This window comes from Carcharhinus amblyrhynchos, chromosome 2, assembly GCF_965287045.1.
Source record: "Carcharhinus amblyrhynchos chromosome 2, sCarAmb.v2.hapA, whole genome shotgun sequence".
Classification (NCBI taxonomy): domain Eukaryota; kingdom Metazoa; phylum Chordata; class Chondrichthyes; order Carcharhiniformes; family Carcharhinidae; genus Carcharhinus; species Carcharhinus amblyrhynchos.
In genome coordinates, this window is record NC_137325.1 from 19,066,850 (window position 1) to 19,074,163 (window position 7,314).

General features: G+C 44.8%; 1 protein-coding gene across 3 annotated transcripts in view; it reads right to left on the reverse strand.

The window, feature by feature from the left end:
• Positions 1–1,415, reverse strand: part of zdhhc11 (zDHHC palmitoyltransferase 11) — a 124,716-nt gene extending 123,301 nt beyond the window's left edge. For all 3 annotated transcript variants that reach the window (XM_080203071.1, XM_080203053.1, XM_080203063.1), the window contains exon 1: positions 1,097–1,415. The gene's annotated coding sequence lies outside the window, so the exon portion shown is untranslated. The remainder of the gene's footprint in view (positions 1–1,096) is intronic.
• Between the last annotated feature and the right edge of the window lie 5,899 nt (positions 1,416–7,314).

Here is a 7,314-nt window from a genome sequence, read left to right on the forward strand (position 1 = left end):
CCTCTACCTGTGACCTCTCTTCTTCTAGATTACCCCACAAGGGGAAACATTTGATCCACTAATTCAATCTTTCTAATTTAGCATTAGGATTAACACTTCCTCTGTCTGGTGTCCAAAACATTTTAGCCCAATTTCCCCGACCTCACACTTCTCCCCGACTTTGGACTGTGCGCCACACTACAAAGAGGATAAAATTCATTGCATAGATCATAGAATCCTACAGAATGGCCATTCAGCCCATCAAGTCTGCACTGATCACAATTCTTCCCAGGCCTTATCCCCATAACCCCATGTATTTACCCTAGCTGGTTCCCCTGACACTTAATTGATACTAAGGGGCAATTTAGTATTGCCAATCCACCTAACCTGCTTTGGACGGAGGAAGAAACTGGAGCACCCGGAGGAAACCCACGCAGACACAGGCAGAATGCACAGACTCCACACAGACAGTCACCCAAGCTGGGAATCGAACCCCAGGGTCCCTGGTGCTGAGAGGCAGCAGTGCTAGCCACTGTGCCTCCTTCTCTTTAACTCTGAGTAAGTCATATAGTCTGGAAGCCTGTCTCTCTCTCTCTCTCAATACAGAACAGCTAAATTGGTCCCAGCATTTTCTGTTTTCATTACTCATTGGGAGAGCTGGTGCAGACATGATGGACCAAATGGCCTCACTCTGCACAGTAACAATTTTATGAAATGACTAAAAACAAAACCCAGGCTTTACTGAGAGTGGCGGACAAACTTTAAACCGAACAAACTGACCATTTGCCACCCTCTTGTCTTCCCCATAAACCAGAACATATAATCATAAAATATGCTTTTTAAAAAAACATCAATAATCACAGGTAGGTTGTAATTAATGAATTCTGTGCACTAAGTTCGAAAGGCATTCAAAGTCCCCTCGTGTGGATACTTGCAGACAATAGGAAGGACAATGAATATTTCTCTCTGACACTATAATCTCAGGAGTGCTGCAAGATAGTTAATTTCAACAGACAGATGGGACATTTCAACTTCATAACTCCTGGCTCAACTTTGTAGCAGAATTAAAAGATACAGCATAATTAACAAACAAGTACTGGTGTGTTTGTCCGCTCACCTCACTGCACTTTACATAAGTGTTTCTGCCATTCAGTTCCTAGGTCACGTACATTCCCAATACAGGTTCCAGCCTCTCCGTAAACTTGTCAGCAGAAAAGCAAAGCGGGATCACACACAGTTAAAATTGAAGTGAAATGGCAAAATACTGCCCTAGTTCGGTCGCCTGGGCAGCATCGTTCTCCCCCTGGACGTGTCAAGATGCAGCTCCCTGGAACCCAGCCCCATTCCCCTCACTCCGTCTTCTGCTTTTGAACTGCGACTTGCTCCCTGAAGATGTTGAAGTGGACACACACACACATACCCTGCCACTATGGAAACTGCCAGCTACTCCTCAGCACAACACTACACACAACTCTGGGTCCTAATGCTCACCTGGTATACACATACCTGCACCTCACTGCTCCTCCATGTGGTGACTCTGCAGTCAACAGCTTAGACACAAAAACAGAAACTGCTGGAAAATCTCAGATGGTCTGACAGTATCACATTTGATTTGATTTATTATTGTCACATGTACAGTGAAAAGTATTGTTTCTTGCGCTGTATTCAGACAAAGCAAACCATTCACAGAGTTCATAAGGGAGATGGAAAGGATAGGGTGCAGAATGTAGTGTTACAGTCATAGCTTGGCTGTAGAGAAAGGTCAACTTAATGCGAGGTATATCCATTCAGGAGTCTGACAGCCGCAGGGAAGAAGCTGTTCTTGAGTCGGTTGGTACATGACCTCAAACTTTTGTATCTTTTTCCCAATGGAAGAAGTTGGAAGAGAGAATGTCCTGTGTGGAGTTTGCACATTCTCCTCATGTCTGCGTGGGTTTCCTCCGGGCACTCCGGTTTCCTCCCACAGTCCAAAGATGTGCGGGTTAGGTTGATTGGCCATGCTAAATTGACCGTAGATGCATAGGTTAGAGGGTTAATGGGTAAAATATGTATGGATATGGGGTAGGGCTTGAGTGGGATTGTGGTCGGTGCAGACTCAACGAGCCAAATGGCCTCCTTCTGTACTGTAGGCTTTCTATGGTGCGTGGGGACCTTAATTATGCTGGCTGTTTTGCTGAGGCAGTGGGAAGTGTAGACAGAGTCAATGGATGGCAGACTGATTTGCGTGATGAACTGGGCTTCGTTGATGATCCTTTGTAGTTACTTGAGGCGAGAGAACAGCGGCAATGTTTTGAGTCAGGATGATCCTTCATCATCTATTCTCTCCCCACAGATGCTGTCAGGCCTGCTGAGTTTTTCCAGCATTTTCTGTTCCTGTCTCAGATTCCAGCATCTGCAGTATTTCGCCTTTAGGCAAGGAGACAGATGGTGCAGCATTATCAAGTCAGATGCTGTCAGACCATCTGAGTTTTTCCAGCATTTTCTGTTTTTATGTCTAAGCGGTTGACTGCAGAGTCACCAGACGGAGGAGCAGAGAGGTGCAGGTATGTGTGTACCAGGTGAGCGTGGGGACCCTGAGTTGTGTGTAGTGTCGTGCTGAGGAGTAGCTGGCAGTTTCCATAGTGGCAGTGTGTGGTTTCCACTTCAAAGAGCGACACAGTTACTGAAATATTTGTAAAGTGCCACTTACTGTTGTAAGTGTGGGGGAAGCAGGCAGCAACTCTGAATCATAGAGTCTACAGTGCTGTAGAAGGCTATTTGGCCCATCGAGCTTGCACGCACAACAATCCCACCCAGATCCTATCACCATACCCCCATATATTTACCCTCCTAATCCCTCTGACAATAAGGGGCTATGTACTATGGCCAGTTAACCTAACCTGCATATCTTCTCCCACGATAGATCCCTCTCATGACCAAATCACCCATTTATCTTTGGCTATCGATTGAGGGATAAAGGTCGTATGAACGAAAGATCTGCATTTGCATAATACTTCTCACCAATGCTCGGCCTCCCAAAGCGCTTTTGCCACCGCTGAAGTACTTTTGAAGGGCGAGCAATATTAGAATGGAAACAGCCAAATTGCACACAGCTCATCTCTGTTATGGGATTATGGCCATATTATCTGTTTCTGTGGTATTGATTAAGGGATAATCGTGGGAGTTACAGTAGTTAGCACTGCTGCCTCACAGCACCAGGGACCCAGGTTTAATTCTGGACTCGGGTGCTTTTGTGGAGTTTGCACATTCTCCCCATGTCTGCGTGGGTTTCCTCCGGGTGCTCCGGTTTTCCTCCCACAGTCCAAAGATATGCAGCTTAGATGGATTAGCCATGTTAAATTGTCCCTTAGTGTCTCAAGATGTGTACGTTTAGGAGGATTAGCCATGGTAAACGTATGGGGTTCCAGGCAGAGGGCTGGGGAGAGGGCCTGAGTAAGATAGTCTGTCAGAGAGAGTCAGTGGAACTCAATGGGCCGAATGGCTTCCTTCCGCAATTTAGGGATTATATGATAAATATATATTTTTACATTCACCTGCGAGGACAGATGAGGGCCTCAGCGGAATATCTCAGCCAAAAATGACAGCACCTCCAACACTCCCTCAATTCTGCCTTCAGGGATGACAACCAGGCTTATGTGGTCTGGAGTGGGATTATGAACCCATTATCTTCTTCATTGTTATCACTGAGCCAACCCACTAAATATTATCACCATGGGATTTTACTGCATTACTCTAGATGTCTGAAGGTGCGAACACCACTGTTATGATCATGAGTTTATATATTTATTTTATTCTTTCCATGAGATGGGGCCATCACTCCCACAATAGTGTCAACCACATTGCAGTGTGTCTGGAATCATGTGTAGACCAGACCAGAATCAATAGCAGATTTCCTTCATTGTCAGATGGGCTTTTAACAACCAGTGATAGTTTCATAGTCAGCATCAAAGTTCTCAATAATTCCATCAGCTGCTGTGGTAGGATTTGAACTCATGCCCCCTTTTCACTTGTCCAGTGGCATAACCACTACTCTACAATCTCTCCTTGAGTGGGTCCTTATCTAATCTCGTTGATGCAGGTGGGCTAATACTTGGGAATCTTTATTGGATGCAGTGCTCAGTATTTGGCTGAGCTGCCAACATTTTGTGTGTGAAGCACTCAGTAGCTCATAACTACACAAGTTTTATAATGTAACAAAAAAATGTACAGTACTTTATTGGATTTCTGATCAAATTGCCATGTGGGATCCGGAAGACAGTCCCTCTGCAGCAATGATTTATCAGCCTATGTAACACACCAAATTTATTCAATTATTAGTACCTACAGTAATCAATATGGACTATTGTCATTGGCTATTTGTTTCAGCGCTGGAACTTTGTTACAGCAATCCAAAACTTCTCCCACTCTCTCCTTATTGGCTTGTATTCTCATACTGGCAAAATACTGCAGGAGCTAGAAGTCTGAAATAAAAACAGAAAATGCTGGAAATACTCAAACTGTTTGGCAGCACCTGTGGAGCGAGAGAGACATTGTTAATGTTTCTGTGACCATCCATTATGTTCAGTATAGGGTGTCATAATGGTTAGCATTCTGCCTCACAACTCCAGGGATCCGGGTTTGATTCCTCGTTTGGGTCACTGTCTGTACAGAGTCTGCATGTTCTCCTCATGTCTGCACGTTCTCCTCAAGTTTCCTCAGGATGCTCCGGTTTCCTCTCACAGTCTGAAAGAGGTGCTGGTTAGGTGCATGGCCGTACTAAATTCTCAGTATGCCTGAACAGGTGCCAGGGTATGAAGACTAGGGGATTTTCACAGTAACTTCATTGTGGTGTTAATGTAAGCCTACTTGTGACTAATAAAGAAACATTACTTTATATGTTGCCTTTATTGGCCCTTACCTTTGTTTCTATTTTCTATTACAAGATGAACTGCTCTACAGATGAACAGTGGTTAGCATTGCTGCCTCACAGCGCCAGGGACCCCGGTTCAATTCCAGCTTTGGGTGACTGTCTGTGTGGAGTTTACATGTTCTCCCTGTGACTGCGTGGGTTTCCTTCGGGTGCTCCAGTTTCCTCCCACAGTCCAATGATGTGCAGGTTTGGTGGATTGGCCATGTTAAATTGACCCTTAGTGTCCCAAGATGTACAGGTTAGGGGAATTAGCAAGGTAAATATGTGGGGTTACGGGGATAGGGCCTGGGTAAATTGTTCTGTTGGAGAGTCGGTGGGCTGAATGACCTCCTTCTTTACTCTAGGGATTCTATTGCATGATTTGATAACTTTCTGCATAAAGTCGTTAATCCTAAACTCTCTTCTGATGTGCATAGCACCAAATTTTAAGATGACAACTCTGTAACCACTGAATCCTCAGCCAAAGGAGGTAAGGTTGCTTTATTTAAGTTATAAAAACCTTCATAATTTGAGTATTGCTGAAAAAAGAAACTTCCTATTGAAGTTTTTCATCTTGCACTCATCAGCACAGAGTATTGTTCCCTTTACTGTTGGGTTATCTTGCAAGATACCTTGTTGAGTTCAAGACAAAAAGCTTCAACATTCCTCTTTTTTCAATGAAGATCAAGCTCTGTACTCCCAAACTTTATAAACATTCTTAACATTAGAAGTGTCCTTTACATATCTGCTCTTAGCCTTCTCTGCTCGAATGGAAATTGTCCTTTTATCTTTAGCTTCTTCATCCTGTTGAACCTTTGTTCCAAACTGCTAATGACTTGGGCAGCCCGATGGCACAGTTAGCACTGTTGCCTCACAGCACCAGGGACCCGGGTTTGGTTCCGGCCTTGGGTCACTGTCTGTGTGGAGTTTGTACATTCTCCCCGTGTCTGTGTGGGTTTCCTGTGGTTTATTCCCACTGTCCAAGGATGTGTAGTTAGGTGGATTGGCCATGTTAAATTGCCCCTTAGTGTCCAAAGATATGTAGTTTAGGGGGATTAGTGGGGTAAATACAAGGGGTTACAGGGTTAGGGCTTGGGATGGCCTGTCTGAGAGTCATGCAGACTCAGTGGGCCAAATGGCCTCCTTCTGCAGTGTAGGGAATTCTGTGATTTTCATGCCTTTCGATAATGGCATTCCAAAATTGGTCAGCAATCTCGTTTTGGTCCAATTGTTTCATTGTGCAGAATTACTACAATGTCATTCCTGTTGTACTCTGTGCCCTTTTTTATAAAACCCAACATGCTGTCAGCCTACCTCAAGGATTTAACCTCCTGCACTCGCACCTTCAAGAAACTGAATCTCTGCATATCCATTAAATGCTTATTAAATTCCATTGCTTGTTAGGAGCAGAATTTGATCAGTAGTGTGCTGTTCCCAGAACCACTTTTGCATTAAAGCTTATTAGTGTCATAAGCAGGCTGACATTACCACTGCAATGAAGTGACTGACAATCCCCTAGTCTCAGCACTCAAGCACTTGTTCAAGGTACACGGAGGGAGAATTTAGCACGGCCAATTCACCTAACCAGCACTTCTTTCAGAATGTGGGAGGAAACCAGAGCACCCGGAGGAAACATATGCAGACACGGGGAGAATGTGCAGACTCCACACAGACAGTGACCCAAGCCAGGAATCAAAAATGGATCCCTGGCGCTGTGAGGCACAGTAAAAAGTCTGACAACACCAGGTGAGGCAGCAGTGCTAACCGCTGTACCACTGTGAGGAGGTACGTGGTATTACACTTTGGTAGGAGCCATTTCCACTTTAGTGTCACGAGCCAGCACCCACATGATTCATGTGAAAATAGGGTCAAGTCGTGCAATATCTAGTGGGGTTGGTTCCTACTGGAGGAGCCTGCTTTCTGGTAATGGTTCAGGAAGTCCGGGTGGACTAGAAAAGACCCACCTGCCAAGCAAGGAGGTTCTACATCAGGGCCTTGGTTACAAGTCCCACTTCCCATTCATTCTGCAGTTTTTGATTTTGCTACCCTTCATAATGTTCAGCCTCCCTCAAACCTATGCCCCTCCGCCCCATCATTCTCCAAAGTTTATTGCCCTCCCAGAGTGTTGCCCAACAAACCCCTTCCCACCCAATCCCCCTAAAATATAATTTGAGATGTCAAGGCAAAGACATGAACTGGTCCAATGGTTCAATGATACCTCCCAGCGATCTCCCTCCAGGCAGTCGTTTTTCCCGTCACTTGATGGGACAGGAAGGTCAGAGAGCAGTTTAGTCTGCACAATTTATGTTAAAGAACTTAAAAGAGAGAAGGACTAGCATTTGTACCACGCTTTTCACAACTTTAAATGTCCCAAAGGACTTTACAGCCGATGAAGCATTTCTGAAGCCAGTCAGTTGCAGTGTAAGAAAACAGGAAGCCACTTTGCC